Consider the following 16,928-nt stretch of genomic DNA (forward strand, 5'->3'; position numbering starts at 1 on the left):
GCTCATATTTGTAATATTAGCTACTCAGGAGGCCAAAGCCTGGAGAATTGAGGTTCAAATCAACCAAGGACAAAAAAAAAAAAAAATCCATGAGATTCCAACTCCAATTACATCAGCAAAACACTGAGCTACAAGTATGGCTCAATGGTAGAGCACCCGCTGTGAGCAGTAAGCCAAGAAACAGATCAAGATACTGAGTTCAAGCCTTGGATGGGGGGGGGGATATACTAATTATTTTACTTATCAATAGTTGTTTTTTATGCAGTGAGTCAGGAGTGGTGTGTATTTTGTCTCTTAGAAGTAGAAAATTAATTACAAGTGGACTAGTACTCCACTTTAGAGATAACATAATCTTACACTAGAATGGATATTTGAGTTTTTCATGGACTGGCTGGCTCTCACTCAGAACCCTATTCTGGAAAAGGTTTTCTTTAAGTTTTATTGCTGGATAAATTCTTTTTGAACTTTTGTTTTTGTCAGTCCTAGGACTTGAACTCAGGCCCTGAGCACTGTTCCTGGCTTCCTTTTGCTCAAGGCTAGCTCTCTACCAGCCACAGTGCCACTTTTGTCTCTTGTTGTATTTTTTTTTTTTTTTTTTTTTTTTTTTGGCCAGTCCTGGGCCTTGGACTCAGGGCCTGAGAACTGTCCCTGGCTTCTTCCCGCTCAAGGCTAGCACTCTGCCACTTGAGCCACAGCGCCGCTTCTGGCCGTTTTCTGTATATGTGGTGCTGGGGAATCGAACCTAGGGCCTCGTGTATATGAGGCAGGCACTCTTGCCACTAGGCTATATCCCCAGCCCCACAGTGCCACTTTTGACATTTTCTGTTTGTGTGGTGCTGAGGAATCGAATCCAGGGCTCCAGGCATGCTAGGCAAGCACTCTACTGCTAAGCCACATTCCCAGCCCCCTTTTTCAACCTTTTGTAAGGGCTTTTCCCTTTTGTACTTGAATAATTCTCTCAGTGTTTTAAGGATTAGGAGAACTTGAATTTTCATACTATGAATGCATTGTCTGTCTCTTTGAACTTGAAAATGAGGCAACAGGGTCACAGACTTACAGATAGTAGAATTGTTTGGGGAAGCTTTCCTCAGCTTTTCAAAGACTTACGTGAAAATTTTGCACAATAACTTTGTGGGACATGTCATGACTTTACTGACTGTGTGTTTCTGTATCATAACAGATTTGTGAAATAAATTATTGAATACCCAAATTTGTTAAATGAACAGATTTGGGGGAAGTTTAGATTATTGTGGCATTGTGAGTTTTTTTTTTGTAAAGTCTAAATAGGTCATGTTACATGTTTATTTTTTGCACAAGTTTTTCAGGTTGAAGAAAAGCTAAATGTCCTTCTAGTAAGTGTGTAATTAGGTAATTAGTGTAATTAGGTTCCATCCCCCACTCTTGCAAAGATAAATAAAAATAAAGGTGCATATTGTGATACTCTTTTACAGGCCCTGGAAATACATTGTAGATATTTCTTATGGTTACAAAGTAATCATTTGGCTTTCCATGGGAAGTTGGGTGACAAAAAGACCATCAGTATATGTTCAAAAGATGAACTTTAGAGTGAGAAATTTTAAAATCTGTTTCTGTTACTAATTAGTCAATTAGGCTCAAATGAGTCACTTCCCCACACATTTAACTTATTACTAAAAACTAGCTAATATTCCTTTTATATGTCATAGAGTTAATTTGCAGATTGAATTAAATAATGAATGTGAGAGTATTTTGAAAATCATAAAGTGCTTTGCAAATAGGAATGATTGTTCCTTATATCAGCCATGCTTTTAGGTATAAGGAAGCTGTATGTCGTGATGTTGCCTCACATCGAGATCCTTGAGCTCAGTGTAGAGCACCAGCCCTGAGCTCGGAAGCTTAGGGACACCGTCCAGGCCCTGAGCTGTGTGTAGCTCCAGTGTCTTCCCTCTTTCACAATGTTGGAACACTGTTGTGGCTATAAGACTATTATAGTTCCTAATCCCCTGGGTCATCATTTTCACAGTTAGCTATATGGATGACTTAAGACTTTTGAATTTTTTTTTTTTTTTTTTTTTTTTTTTTTTTTTTTTTGGCCAGTCCTGGGCCTTGGACTCAGGGCCTGAGCACTGTCCCTGGCTTCTTCCCGCTCAAGGCTAGCACTCTGCCACTTGAGCCACAGCGCCGCTTCTGGCCGTTTTCTGTATATGTGGTGCTGGGGAATCGAACCTAGGGCCTCGTGTATCCGAGGCAGGCACTCTTGCCACTAGGCTATATCCCCAGCCCCAGACTTTTGAATTTTTAATTTAATTTTGTCATGGTTCTGGGGTATGAGCTTGGGAATTCACCCTTGCTCAGCTTGCTTGTTTGGCTTCCCTGCTTGGCTGGTACTATACCACTAGAGCCACATCTCTAGATTGACTTTTTTCTGGCTAGTGGGAAATAGAGTCTCACAGTCTCTTCTGCCCAGGCTGGCTGCAAACTGCAGTTTTCCAGGTCACATCCTCCTGAGTGGCTAAGATTATAGTCTTGAGCCACCAGCATCCACTGATTAATCTTAGCAAAAGAAAGTAGTAAATACTGGAAAACATGCTTCTTTTACTTCGTATATGTATGGGAAGGAATGTTTGAAAACAAGCACACATCTAAGTACAGGAAAGCATGTGTGTTTTCTTGCTGACATATGATACCTGTCATACAGGATCAGGCATCAGTATTTTGTGTGGATGTTTGTTTGCCAGAACTAGGGCTTGAACTCAGGACTTGGTGCGGTCCCTTAGTGGTTCCACTCAAGGCTGGCACTCTTATCACTTAAGCCACAGGTCTACTTTCAGCTTTTAATTGAAGATTAAAGTCTCACAGACTTTCCTGCCTAGGCTGACCTCAAACTTCAGTCCTCAGATCTTATCCTTTTGAATAGCTAGGATTACAAACATGAGCCACCAACACTGACTAAGGCCTGGCATTCTGAGATTGTGAGAGGAAAGCAGGGCTCTATCTGGTATCCATAGATAAGATAAATTTTCTTAGAAGACATAGTGTGAGCTGGTCTAGGCTCTTTATAGAGCAGCTTTCTATAACCTGATTCCTCTTCTTCCTCACCCTCCTTCTTGAGTGACTGACATAAAGTATCCTGGTGGACAAGATCTAAAGAACCAAAAGGATCAGCAGACAAAGGCTCTGGAGTATGTGATCCATGGTCTGCCAAACAACATCTAACATAAACCCTTTGCAAAGCAAAAGGCATGCCTTTGTTAAATTATCATGATTGTACTAATTCAATGACAGATTTATTGCCTTGTTACAGAAGATTGCATTGGCTTTGAACAAAATACAAAGTTAATAGTCTTGCCAAAGTACAGCTTAAAATTCTGTCAGCTTTCAGCAGTGAATTGAATCAAGTCAGGATTGAGGGGAGAACGCACGGGTTACAGGTTTTAGCCATGATTTATTTCTGAAGTCCCTTTCAGCAAAACAGAGGAAACACCCACTGTCAAGACATTTATTTATAGCTAGACACCCTCCCCCTGAAAAAAGAAAGAAGCCCATATGTGGGTGATGACTTTGTTGGACGCTGGGAAGCAGAATGTAACTCAAGCCTTTTTCATTTTTTAGTAGTGTCTCTTTTTTCATATCATGATATTTGTAGGAATCAAAAACATTCCTTGGGCTGGGAATGTGGCTTAGTGGTAGAATGCTTGCCTCACATGCATGAAGTCCTTCCCGGGTTCTACAGTACCACATAAACAGAAAAGGCCAGAAGTGGCGCTGTGGCTCAAGTTGTATAGTGCTAGCCTTGAGCAAAGGAAGCTCAGGAACAGTGTCCAGGCCTGAGTTCAGCCCCAGGACTGGCCAAAAAAACAACAACAACAACTCTCCTTAGGGTAACATTATGGGTAAACATAATTTTATGGAGAATGTGTACTGTTGTTCATAGAGAACTGGAAATAAAGTTTAGTATCTACTTACAGCAATTAATATGGTAATCTTGTCTGTCTGAATTTCAGAATAATCCTTACCTTTGAATAATGAGATGCATGTCACATCAGCAATTTTTGAAGTGTTTGTATTGACCCTTGTTTTTTTATTTCATAAAGTGAAATTTAGAATTCATTTAGAGTTATTTGTGAATATTGGATGCTATCATACTTTTAAGTTTATAGATGTGTGCTCTGTGGTGCAACCAGGGTCCCCATGAGACTCTTATCTCTAAGCACTCAAAAACTGGAAGTGGTGCTGTGGCTCAAGTAGTAGAAGAGTGCTAGCCTTAAGCACAATGAGACTCAGGGATAGCACCCATGCCTTGAGTTCAAGCCCCACAACTGACAAAAAAAAAAAAAAAAAAAAAAAAACACAGTAAGCTGGGTGCTGGTGGTTCACACTTGTAATCCTAGCTACTGAGATCTGAGAATTACAGTTTGAAGCCAGCTAGAACAGAAAAGTCCCTGAGACTCTTATCTCTAGTAAACTACTCAGAAAAAAAGCCAGAAGTGGGTCTGTGGCTTAAGTGGTAGAGCACTAGCCTTGAGCACAAAGAAGAGACAGTACGCAGGCCCTAAGTTCAAGCCCGGGACTGACTGCCCCCACCATTACCCCCTCCCCGCAAAAAATTGCTGCTAGTATTTCTTGATCATGCAGTGACCTCAAGACCTGCAAACATGCCCTGGGTGAAAGTAGAATGGCCTGATGTGCTGCTTTTGCTCAGGGATTATACATCTCTCAAGTCCTGCCTTGATCATTTGCTCCTGTTCCTTCAAACTGGTGTTGTATGCCTTTAAGGAATGTTTTGCAGAAGGATCCGTGCTATATAATTCTTGGGCATTAAAATGTAGATAAATTATTTAGAGTATTTAATCAAGAAACCTTTGGGGCTTGAAGTAAGAACTTGAATAGTAAAGTTGCAGAAAGGAAATTTGGTATGGTAAAGAGGTACCACTTTAGGGGAACTCCAAAAAATGAGTTAGATCTGGGCATCCAGCATACTCACACCTGTAATCCTAGCTGCTCAATATTCTCTAGATCTCAAGAGGTCTGAGATCTGAGGATCGCAGTTTGAAGCCAGCCCAGTCCGTGAAACTCTTATGTAACAGCCACCAGAAAACTAGAAGTGGAGCTGTGGCTCAAAGTGGTACACTGTTAGCCTTGAGTGAAAAAGCTCAGGGACAGCACCCAGGCCCTGAGTTCAGGCCTCGTGACCAACCAAAAAGAAAAAGAGAGAGAGAGAAAAGAGGGCTGGGAATATGGCCTCGTGGCAAGAGTGCTTGCCTCGTATACGTGAAGCCCTAGGTTCGATTCCTCGGTACCACATATATAGAAAACGGCCAGAAGTGGCATTGTGGCTTAAGTGGCAGAGTGCTAGCCTTGAGCAAAAAGAAGCCAGGGACAGTGCTCAGGCCCTGAGGTCAAGGCCCAGGACTGGCCAAAAGCGAGAGAGAGAGAGAGAGAGAGAGAGAGAGAGAGAGAGAGAGAGAGAGAGAGAGAGAGAGAGAGAGAGAGAGAAAGAGAGAGAGATGGGTTTAAAAGAAAATTTTGACAAGTGATATATTAATCTTCAAAGTCCTGATGAAGGCAGCCATTTACTTATTTAAAGAATGAAGAGACTGTGTAATATATAGTAATTAAGAAATATGTGTCTGAGTTGGAGAGAGATTGAGTTTTGTTACTTAATTGCTGTGAGGGGGGGAAGTACATAAATGAGCTAATGTGTGTAATGCTCTTATCATGGAGTTTGGTACGCAACAACCACATGCTGTGTGTTAGTTGAAGAGTAGCATAGCAAGCATGGAGCAGAGTTTTCAAGGTGAGGCCATTATGAAGAATATGGATAGAGAGATAAAATTGATAATACACAGTCTGGAATCAGTGACTAAAGGATTGATTCTAGTTAGGAATTATAGATAGACCTGAGATTTTTGCAAAGGTAAATGACAAAAATCTGGAATTCTAAAAGGATGAAGTTAAAAGAATCCTATAGGGGTAAAAATCTTGATTCTTTCACAGGTAGGGAAAGGGGAAACCCACTGTAGTGACAAAGTTATTTATTAGTTGGAAAACAGACTAGAATCTAGGCTTTGGGCCTCCCTTTGACTCTGCCATGCCCCTAAGTCAGGCAACTTCTTCAACATTTGTCTAAGTGCTTAGAAAATAGGAATTGCTAGCAATTTAGGAATAAAAGCAAACTAGTGCCAGCTAAGATAGTGGCCCATTCTTGTAATAACTACCGAGGAAGCAGAGATCATGAGATTATAATTCAAGGACCCCCCCCCCCAGACAACAAGAAGTTTATGAGACTCCATCTCACCCAGTGGTTAAGCACTGTGGCACAAGCCTATTACCCCAGCTACCAGGGAAGCGCATTCTGGGTGGATGGGTGCACACCTGTCCCTCAGTTACACAAGAAAGCACAAGTAAGACTACAGCCCAGCTCTGCCCAGGCACTACCTCGAAAATAACCATTGCAAAAAGGAGCTTAAGCGGTAGAGTACCTGCTTAGCAAGTACAAGGCCGCCGAGTTTAATTCTCCTTACCATTCATTTAATAACTTTATGGTGAAATAAGATAGCTTTTAAATATTTATGCTTTTAAAAATATATTTGTGCCCAGTTTCACCCTGAAAGCTATGTTAATAATACATAATTAAAATAATGTCAAAATTCAAAATATGTGGATATAGTTTGTGAATGCAGACCTCTGTGGAATTATGAATACACTTCAACAATTTATTGATGAAGGTGTTTTGTGGATAGTATTCATACAGATTCCCACTTAACTACTTTTTAGTTGATGTATGTTTTGCCACTCAATAAGCACAGTTAAATCTTTGACTTAAGACTTAGTATTTCCCGAAGAAACTAACTTTTTAAAACAGAAGTCAGTATTTTTTAAGCATTATGAAACATCCCTAAACATTTTTTATGTAGAGGTTGGAGGTGTGGCTCAGGTGGTAAAGTGCTAGCCAATGAGCAAAAGTGTCAGACACTGAGTTTGAGTCATGATTTCAGACAAAGAAAAAAAAAAGAAATCTTGCAATTTACTAGTTACATTAAATATAACTTGAGGAATGTGAAACTTGGTCCCAGGTATGAGTATTATGTATGGCCTATTGTATATTATTTGTATGTGATAATAAAACAGTATAGTTTTATTAAATTACACTAACCTTACTGAAAGCATTGATAATGCCATTTACTCAGTAATATAATTAACAAAATTGAAATAAGTGTTTCAAATTCATTACAGTTATCAAAAATTGTTGTATATGATAATTGTGTACCATTTAATTTAGTTGATTGATTAACTACCTCTTCCAGCCCTCCCCCACCACGCCCCCACCCATCACATCCAGATTTTACTCTGAATGATACTTTGGGTATTTTGTTAGGTAACAGTTGTTGAGTACTCCCAGCTTCTTGGGCTACATAATGAACTTCAGGAAAAGAAAAGACACAATGTAAATCAGGAAAAGGTTGAGAGTACAGTTAGCATTTATGCCTTATCTATACATGATTTGAGACAGCTCTGCCAAACATTGAGTTTTCTTCCTGTGGGAAACTTGAGCCCTAAAAGGAAATGAACATAGCTAAAGGGCTCTTGTCACAGGGGACTTAGATTTATTTTTAGAATGGCACCATAATGCCATATTTGGATTGAAACAATGTGATAGCAGTAAATTGTTATTAAATAGAGGACTATCTTTTTCTGGAAGAAGTCAGCAACTTTTCTATTATCCTGTTTGCCATAGATTCAATAATATATAATTTTAAAGCAGGCACTAAAGTTAGAGGTGTTTATTTGGCAATTATTTCTAGAATAGGCTCATTGTCTTATCAGAAATGCCCTCAGTTAACTCTATATTCATAGAAAAAAAATTCTAGTCTCCTTTGTAGTTGATGTTATTGGAGCTTTGGAAGCAAAATTTTAACACATTAATTCCTAAATGTCTGTGCAGTATTTCATATATTTGATTACATAAAGATCTTTGATTACTCAATATGGCTATCTTTTCAGTTACATGTTTGGCATAGGTTATCCTTATTGAAAAGTGGGAGGAGAATAAAAAGGTAGAGGCATTTGGAGTTATGTTAGCCGTTTAGTTGGCTTGAAATGGAGGAACTCCTTACTAAATAACACCATGATAACAGAGAAACTCAAATGAACTTTTACCTCAGAGAAAGGACTTAAAAACAAAAAGTAGGGCTGGGAATGTGGCCTAGTGGTACAGTGCTTGCCTGGCATGCATGAAGCTCTGGGTTCGATTCCTCAGTGTTACAATAAAGAGAAAAAGCCAGAAGTAGCACTGTGACTCAAGTAGTAGAGTACTAGCTTTGAGCACCAGTACTTAGGGACAGGGCATAGGCCCTGAATTCAAGCCCCAGGCCAAGGGCTGGGGATATGGCCTAGTGGCAAGAGTGCCTGCCTCATATACATGAGGCCCTGGGTTCGATTCCCCAGAACCACATATACAGAAAATGGCCAGAAGTGGCACTGTGGCTCAAGTGGCAGAGTGCTGGCCTTGAGCAAAAAGAAGCCAGGGACAATGCTCAGGCCCAGAGTCCAAGCCCCAGGACTGGCCAAAAAAAAAGCCCCAGGCCAAAAAAAAAAAAAGTATACTACATAACATACTTCTTTTTGAGCTGTACAGTGTTCAGGTTAGTGTCATAAGTTAAAAAAAGTTATTGTATCATTTATTTATATTTGTGTCAGTATTTCTGCTACCTGGTTTATCTTCTTTATAATTTTATTTGCTTGTAATAAAATATAATATTGATAATGCAGTAAATGTCTTCCCTTTTCTTCTCTGTCCTCTGCCTTTGCAGTACTGGAGGCTGAACCCTTGCTAGACGTGTGCTCTACCATTTGAGCACACCTCCACCCTCTGATTGCACAGCATACATTACTGAATTTCTTCCTTTCTAAATGCAGATCCCCCCACAGAGCATTACGTCCCAAATGGAAAAATCTTCCAAATACAAATTTTTTTTGTTTGCTTCTCTTCCAAGAATGAAAATAAATCAACATCATAAATCTCAAATCTGGTGGGAAAGAATTACCCACTGATGAGCCATGCCTTATGCCACCCACTTTCCATATGGCATTTCTTTTATGTTGTATAAACCTAGCGAGAAAGGGACCATTGTGTAGATTTCATAAGTAAGGACCTTAAGGTTCAACTTAAATGACTCACCCAAGGTCATGGAAATCAGGAGGAGAAGGAGGCTTAGGAGGAGACCGAAAGGCCTGACCTTAGAGTTTGAGTCTCGCCCATAACTCTGTGATCTAAGTAGTATACCAAAGTTATGTCTTCTCCATTCTTTGTCAAAAGTTCAGCTCTATTACCCTGAATCTGAGATGCCTTTAATTACCTCCATATTCAATTCTAATTTACTCTATATTTGATGTGTTGGAGCTTTGGATATGAAATTTCAAAACATTAATTACTGAATACCTATACACACTTCACATATTTGTGTATGTAATGAACAATTTCTTTTATCTTTTTGGTGCTGCTTTTGAATTCTGTTTTTAAGTTTTAAGCAGTGTCAGGTGTTTTTGGTTTGGTTTAGTTTGGGGTTTTTTTTTTTGCCAGTCCTGGAGCTTGAACTCAAGGCCTGAGCACTATCCTTGGCTTCCTTTTGCTCAAAGCGAGCACTCTACCACTTGAGCCTACAGCACTTTTTTATTGACTTTTTCTGTATATGTGGTGCTGAGGAATCGAACCCAGGGCTTCATGTACACAAGGCAAGCACTCCACCACTAGGCCATATTCCAAGCCCCTCACTTTCAGTTTTATTGCCATCAGGATTTTGGCCTCCAAGAGCAAATCATCAAGGTAAATATACAAAGCAGTTAGTCTGCCAATAAGTTGGGTTTCTAGGGCTGGGAATATGGCCTAGTGGCAAAGAGTGCTTGCCTGGTTTACATGAAACCCTAGGTTCGATTCCCCAGCACCACATATATAGAAAATGCCCAGAAGTGGCGCTGTGGCTCAAGTGGCAGAGTTCTATCCTTGAGCAAAAAGAAGCCAGGGACAGTGCTCAGGCCCTGAGTCCAAGGCCCAGGACTGGCAAAAAAAAAAAAAAAAATTGGCTTTCTACTAAAACCTCCCAGTATTGCATTGGTGTGGAAGAACAATATTGCCATACAAAGAGATCTCATGGCACCTAGCTGAAAGGTGGAGCTACCCCTAGTTGTGGAACATGTGTTTGCATGGAGCCCATGTGTGTTCATTATGCTCCTGAAAGCTAAATTTAAAGTGAAGATGTTTTGTATTATCATTGCCAAGTGAACCCACCAGTTATGTTTATTTCTAGAATTCTTGTTGGTTTGACTATGAAATCAAATTTGAGGTGTTTAATTTGTTTTAGACAAACATGCTTATACCTCATATTACTTAAGTTCTATGCTCCTTTATTTACCAAAATGGAAAATTGCAAATAAGAAATAGATTTGAAAGGGCTGGGAATGTGGCTTATTGGTAGAGCGCCCTAGCATGCATGAAACTCTGGGTTCGATTCCTCAGTACCACATATATAGAAAAAGCCGGAAGTGGTGCAAAAAGGAGCCAGGGACAGTGCTCAGGCCCTGGCCAAAGGGGAAAAAAAATAGATTTGAAAGATGGAAGTAAATGAGGACACAGATGAGATCCTGTGAATTATGCTGGAATTTGTGTCCAAGTTTCCTGAAGACCAAAGCAGTGAGGACTGGGTCATTTTCTGTGACAGGAAAATACCTTCAGGACACCACTTTTGTTAGGAATACTCAATAATGTGGTAGGAAGTATCTTCTCTACCACAAAATACAAGGTTCCTTTAATATATTTTTCCTTTTTTACAGTTTCAAAACATGCTAATACTATAATTTAGTGAAGGTGGTTCTATGAAAGAGGCCAAGATAATTATGGTCTAAAAATATATCTAATCAGCCCTAATCAAAGAATAAACCTCAGAATGTTTAAAACAATGCTGATTTTTTTTCAGGGTGTCAGGAGGCTTGAAGTAAAGGCCTGAGTACTGTTTCTGTGCTTTTTCACCCAAGGCTAGCACTCTACCACTTTGAGCCACAGCACCACTTCCAGTTTTCTGGTGGTTAATTGGAGATAAGAGTCTCATGGACTTTCCTTCCAGGGCTGGCTTCCGTCTCCCTTCATTTTTTTTTTTTTTGCTATCTTTTAAAGATTAAGTCTTTAAGTGATCTTCTATAGTTAATTTTTTTAAGGAGATGGAACTAGCAAATAATTATTTTATTCCTGAAAAATGTGTTGTAAAGGTAAGGCATTGTCCAGGTAGTGGTTTATACCTGTAATCTTATCCCTCATGAGGACCTCAAGTTTAAGGTCAGCCCAGGCTACATAGTGAGTTCCAGGCTGGCCTTAACTACACAAGAACTTTTCTTTAAAAAAAAAAAAAAAAGCCCAGTTCTGTGAAGCATACCTGTAATCCCAGCTATTTGGGAAGTAAAAAATGAAATATCACAATTCATTGCTGGACTGGGCAAAAAAAAGTACATGATAACCTATCTCAGAAATACAAACTGGTCATGTTGTTTCATGCCTACAATCTCAGCTGTACAGAAGGAGGAAGAAGGAATATCATAGTCTGAAAGTGGCTAAAAATTAAAAAGCTAAAGAACATATGACTCCAGTGGCAATGCTCTTGCCCAGTAAGCACAGGCCCCGAGGTCAAAATCCAACAACACACACACTCACACACACACACAATATAGTGGGGGAGGGTTACTATTTTGTTCTGTTTTCTTAAGTATTATATGATGGGTTTTATAACCCTCTAGATTCATTTTAACAAAATGAATTTGGACCAGGGTGCTTAGGAAATAATCGTCTCTATGGGGTTATTTCCCATGGCAGCCTTCCACTGCCTTTTCTTTGTTTGACTATTTTTTTTTCTTCCTGCCATTCTTAGCTTTCTGTTTTTCAACTTGACTTTACAGTGAGCATGCATTCAAAGGGTTTCCAGTTCCCACTACCTTACTAATCCTGAGAAGTTACACAGTGGGCCAATTCTCACAGTAAGATGCAAAAATAGACATCCAAAAGGATTACGGAATGTGGTACTAATAGGCAACTTTTAGATGAAGAGAGGAAAGCAACACAAATGTTGTCATTTCCTTTTATCTGTACAAACTATTTCAGAGCCTAAAGGTTTACAAAAGTAAGAAAGCTTCATTTATTGCATATTCTAAAATACCATTGTAATTGGAGTGAGGAAAGGAGTCATTTAAAAATTTGGAATAGGCACATTATTACTACTCAGCATATATACACAACATTGATTCCATGTGAGGTTTTTATTTAATCTTGGTGTGTGGAGGGTAGATGCTAGCACTGGGACTTAGACTCAAGGTCTGGCAACTGTCCTTTAACTTTTCGCTCAAGGCTGGTAGTACTCTACCACTGAGCCACTTCTAGCTTTTTGATGATTAATTGGAGATAAGAGTCTCACAGACTTTGCTGCCTGGGCTGGATTCAGGCCCAACTCCTCAGATCTAAGCCTCTTGAATAGCTAGGATTACAGGCATGAGCCACCAATGCTCTACAGTTTCACAAGTTTTATTCTACCAGTTCATTCCATTTTATTGAATGCCTTTTTAAGTGCAGATGGGTGTACTTGGACAGCATAATCTGAATACTTTGTAATAAGGAAGCAGTGCTTTTTTTTTCTTTCAATAAACTTAATTTTAAAGAACATTTTTAAGCCAGGCACTGGTGGCTCACACCTGTAACCCTCACTATTCAGGAAACTGAAATCTGAAGATTTGGGCCTGAAGCTAGCCCAGGCAGAAAAGCCTGTAAGATTCTTATCTCCAGTTAACCAGCAAAAAGCCAGAAATGAACTGTGGATCAAGTGGTAGAGTTCCAGCCTGGAATAAAAAACAACAACCTGTGAGACAGTGCCCAGGCTCTGAGTTCAAGCCTCAGTACCAGCACAAAAGAAGTGAAAATAAGAACATTTTAAAATCTACAGAACTATTCCAAAATAATATACGGAGTTCTCATCTTCTATGTTACTACTCCACTGTTAACATTATATATTATTATGTTATGTTTGTTGTAATTAATAGCTCAATTTTGATATGTTAACAGACAACATTCGAACTTAATTCATATTGCCCTTGTTTTTGTTCATTCGTTTTGTTTTGTTTTGTTTGCTAGTCGTGGGGCTTAAACTCAGGGCCTGCGCACTGTCCTTGTGCCTCTTAGTGCCCAAGGCTAGCACTTTAACACTTGAGCCAGAGCACCACTTTCCTGCCCAGGCTAGCTTCAAACTATGATCTTTGGATCTCAGCCTCCTGAGTAACTAGGATTACTGACATGAGCCACCAGTGCCCAGCTCTTGCGCAGTTTTTTTTTATCTGACTTTCCTCTTCTGCTCCCAGAGTCAGCCTAAGTATTGCAAAGTGGTGTGTCAGTTTTCATACCCTTTACCAATAAAAGTTATAGCTATGTCATTATCTCACCAACATTTAGTATTTGGTTTCATTTCAACCGGCCTAATATGTATCTTTTTATAATTTCTGAGGTGTAGGTCCTATTTGTTTCATTTTTATAGCACAAGAGATAATATACCACTAAAAATACAGAGTTTCATTTGAACATTTAGTATACTGCATATATAGAAATATATAGACTTGGAGAATTGACTTTTGCAAAGTGCACTAAACATTTTTAACATATGTTTCTATATGAAAGGAGCAAGTGTTCAACTGGGTGTACATTCCAACTTACTGCAGTTTATTTCTGATTATTTCTATGGGCAAAATATATATATAATCAATTACCAGTAGCATACAAATGTATTTTAAAATCTTAACAGAAATCTCCCTGGTCATGTTGCTCACTGAAAATTACTGTTTTATTCTTAGATCACAAGTTGGCAAACCAGCTACCTTGATGCCAAATCCCACATGCCTCTTGTTTTTGTAAATGTTATCAGAAGACTGCAATGTCCATTGCTTTATATATTTTCTGTGGCTACTCTACAAAGTGATAGTTGAATAACCGTACTGAATGGCCTTTGAAGTCAAGATTTTTTTTTTTCTGTGTGACCCTTTACAGAAATTATTTGCAAGATGCCAATACTGTGTAATCCTATGCCATTTTGTTTTCTTGTGGAGATTAAAGGTGTTTTTCTTTTGAGGGCTGGGGATATGGACTAGTGGCAAGAATGCTTGCCTCCAATACATGAAGCCCTGGGTTCAATTCCCCAGCACCACATATACAGAAAACGGCCAGAAGTGGCGCCGTGGCTCAAGTGGCAGAGTGCTAGCCTTGAGCAAAAAGAAACCAGGGACAGTGCTCAGGCCCTGAGTCCAAGCCCAGGACTGGCAAAAAAAAAGATGTTTTTCTTTTGAGAAATGAAAGAGCCCAGATAAAATCAGCTAATCCAAAAACACTTGTGTCATAAAATCAGAACTTTTAGATCACCTGACAGTTTTGCCATTTTGTTTTCTTAAGGTTTGCATGTCTGTACTATTATCCAAACTACATTGTAACAGTTTATTGTCTGTTAAATCATTTTACTGACTACATCTGCTTGAAATTGATTACTATTGACTTGATTCCTTTGATTATGAGTAGTGTTACTCACTATGTGTTACACAGGCAAGATCTCTCTCTTTATCAGCTACAGCTATGTTTAATACTTTCTAAATAAAAGGAGTATGGATTATTGTATAAAGCTTAGTTTTACATGCATTTGGTTTGGATGTTTTACAAACACTCTTTGCTGTGTTCTTTTGGGAAGGACTTACCCTAATGTGGCTGAGATTTGTTTTCAGAACCTTTTCAAATTGAACAATGTCATTCTGATAGGAACTTAACTAAATTCGTCATTGTTAGAATTTGTGGATCATTTTTATATGACTCGGCCTCTGGCGAGTCAAATGTTTTTATTCCAAATTCCTCAGCATATTTCCTAAGACCAAATATTTTAAACAAGTGGTTCACACAGAACTCCTCAATCTTGTTATTCCTGAGGGCTTCTAAATTTCAGTATGTGAATTTTCAAATTAACCTTCTCAAGGGCATTTTCTCCTTTCATCATTTGCTGAGTCCCACGATCAACAGATAAGGGATGAACTGATGAAACTGGCCAGTTATGGTTATGGTTTCAGGCCTTTCCATCTTTTTTGTTTGTTTGTTTCAGAATTGAGGATTGAACTCAAGGTCTTCCATTGGCTACACAAGTGCTTTTCTGTGGAAGTAGCCCAATTCTTATTGTCCCGTTTTTATTTGAATTTCTAAATCATATTTCTCTATAAAGTGTTTTCAGATTGTGTTTTACATCAAGTGCTATAACTGGCATAAAATGTCTTGAAGCTGTTTGTTTTCCTCTTCATTCTCAATCAAGTTTCCTAACCTTCACTGCTTGTCTTAAGCCATAGTCTGGCATCTTTAGATGTTTCAGAGCTTCCATTGTAAACATACAGACCACAATCATCTTCCTAAAGTCATCTGCTACTTAAAAAAGAGTTCTCTATAAAAATGAAAATTGGTTCAATTGTAGATAGAATTCAGGATCACAATTAGTAGATGCTAAAGTGCTTGCCTTAGCATGCCTGAAATCTGGATTGACAAGCATGATAAATAAGCTTTTTGACAAGATTTCTTATGATGGCATTCTGGATATAGGTCAGTGATATGTGTTTATCATTTCTGGAAAGTTTTAAGAAGAAATCTAAGCATTATTTTAGTGCTTGTTACTTAATGCTGTTTTGACATTGTCTTCCTAAAACACTTTTAAATTGAAATGCTGAGCTCCCAAATCCTCATTTGGTTGAGTTGCTTCAGGGTGTATTACTTTTTAGCAGATATTTTGACTGAATTCTCCCACTGTGATTTTAAGTTGGCATTTTTCTAATAACTACCTTTTCATTTACTGATTGGCATCTGTACATTATCTTTTGTGAAATGTCTGTCTTCTCCATATTTTGAGTTTTTAATATATAGCTGATACAATCCCTTTTTAAGAGTATGTAAGGCTTGCTGTTTCTTAGTGTGTGTGTGTGTGTGTGTGTGTGTGTGTGTGTGTGTGTGTGTGTGTGTGTGTGTTGCATACACTAGGGTGTGTGTGTTGCATACACTGGTCCTGGAGCTTGAATTCAGGGTCTGATGACTCCGCCTAAGTTTTTGCTCAAAGCTAGCACTCTTCTACTTTGGCCGTTAATTGGAGATAAGACTCTCATGGACTTTTCTTCCTGTGCTGGCTTTGAATCTTTCCCTCAGATGTCAGCCTCCTGAGTAGCTAGGATTATGGGCATGAGCAACCAGTGCCTGACTGAGCTACAATTCTTTCATATGTGAACAAATAATTTAACCATGGGGAAGAAATAGGAATCATGGGTACTTGCTACATTTCATCTATGACTGCTGGCATTATTGATATATGCTCAATTTTAGTTAACCATTATAGGAAGTGAAACTGTTTTTCTCCATTGGCAAACACAAAAGATATTTTCTCTGTTTGAATCCCTTGACATTTAGTGGTCTTTTGTATTAAATTGTTTACTCTGTGCATTCTTATGTCATTTGGCCCTAAGAAACCCCCATTTAAGGAACTTCACTTTTCCTGTTGAGAACTGGCATATGTGTTCATGCCAAGGATCAATTAAAGCAGCACTCTTTTAATTGACTTTTTCTATGGAAAACTGATATTTAAGTTGTACATGTTCCCTATTAGTAATGGAAAGGAAGTAATCTTTTACCTTTTTCAGTGTAAAACGAGTATAATACAAGACATACAGAATGAAACAGGTTGCTTTAATTCCATCTATTCCTTCTTTTACATGTGCATTTCTTAAACTTTACTTTTATTAGCATATGTTAATTGTGCAAAATAATGAGTTTCATTAGGACATTTTTATATGTGTATATATTGTACTTTGATCTTTTTTTGGGGGGAGGAGGGTCAGTTATGCAGCTTGAACTCAGGGTCTGG

General features: G+C 38.7%; 1 protein-coding gene and 1 long non-coding RNA gene across 7 annotated transcripts in view; one reads left to right on the forward strand and one right to left on the reverse strand.

Annotated features, from left to right (window-relative positions):
- The window catches only part of Rabgap1 (RAB GTPase activating protein 1), a 136,774-nt gene that overhangs the window by 88,513 nt on the left and 31,333 nt on the right, over positions 1–16,928 (forward strand). The window lies entirely within an intron of this gene.
- Positions 1,208–2,846, reverse strand: LOC125348642. Its single transcript, XR_007210396.1, has 2 exons — positions 2,268–2,846; positions 1,208–2,025 (listed from the first exon to the last, which is right to left on the reverse strand). It is a non-coding gene; the product is annotated as an uncharacterized LOC125348642 (long non-coding RNA).

This window comes from Perognathus longimembris, chromosome 1, assembly GCF_023159225.1.
Source record: "Perognathus longimembris pacificus isolate PPM17 chromosome 1, ASM2315922v1, whole genome shotgun sequence".
Lineage (NCBI taxonomy): Eukaryota > Metazoa > Chordata > Mammalia > Rodentia > Heteromyidae > Perognathus > Perognathus longimembris.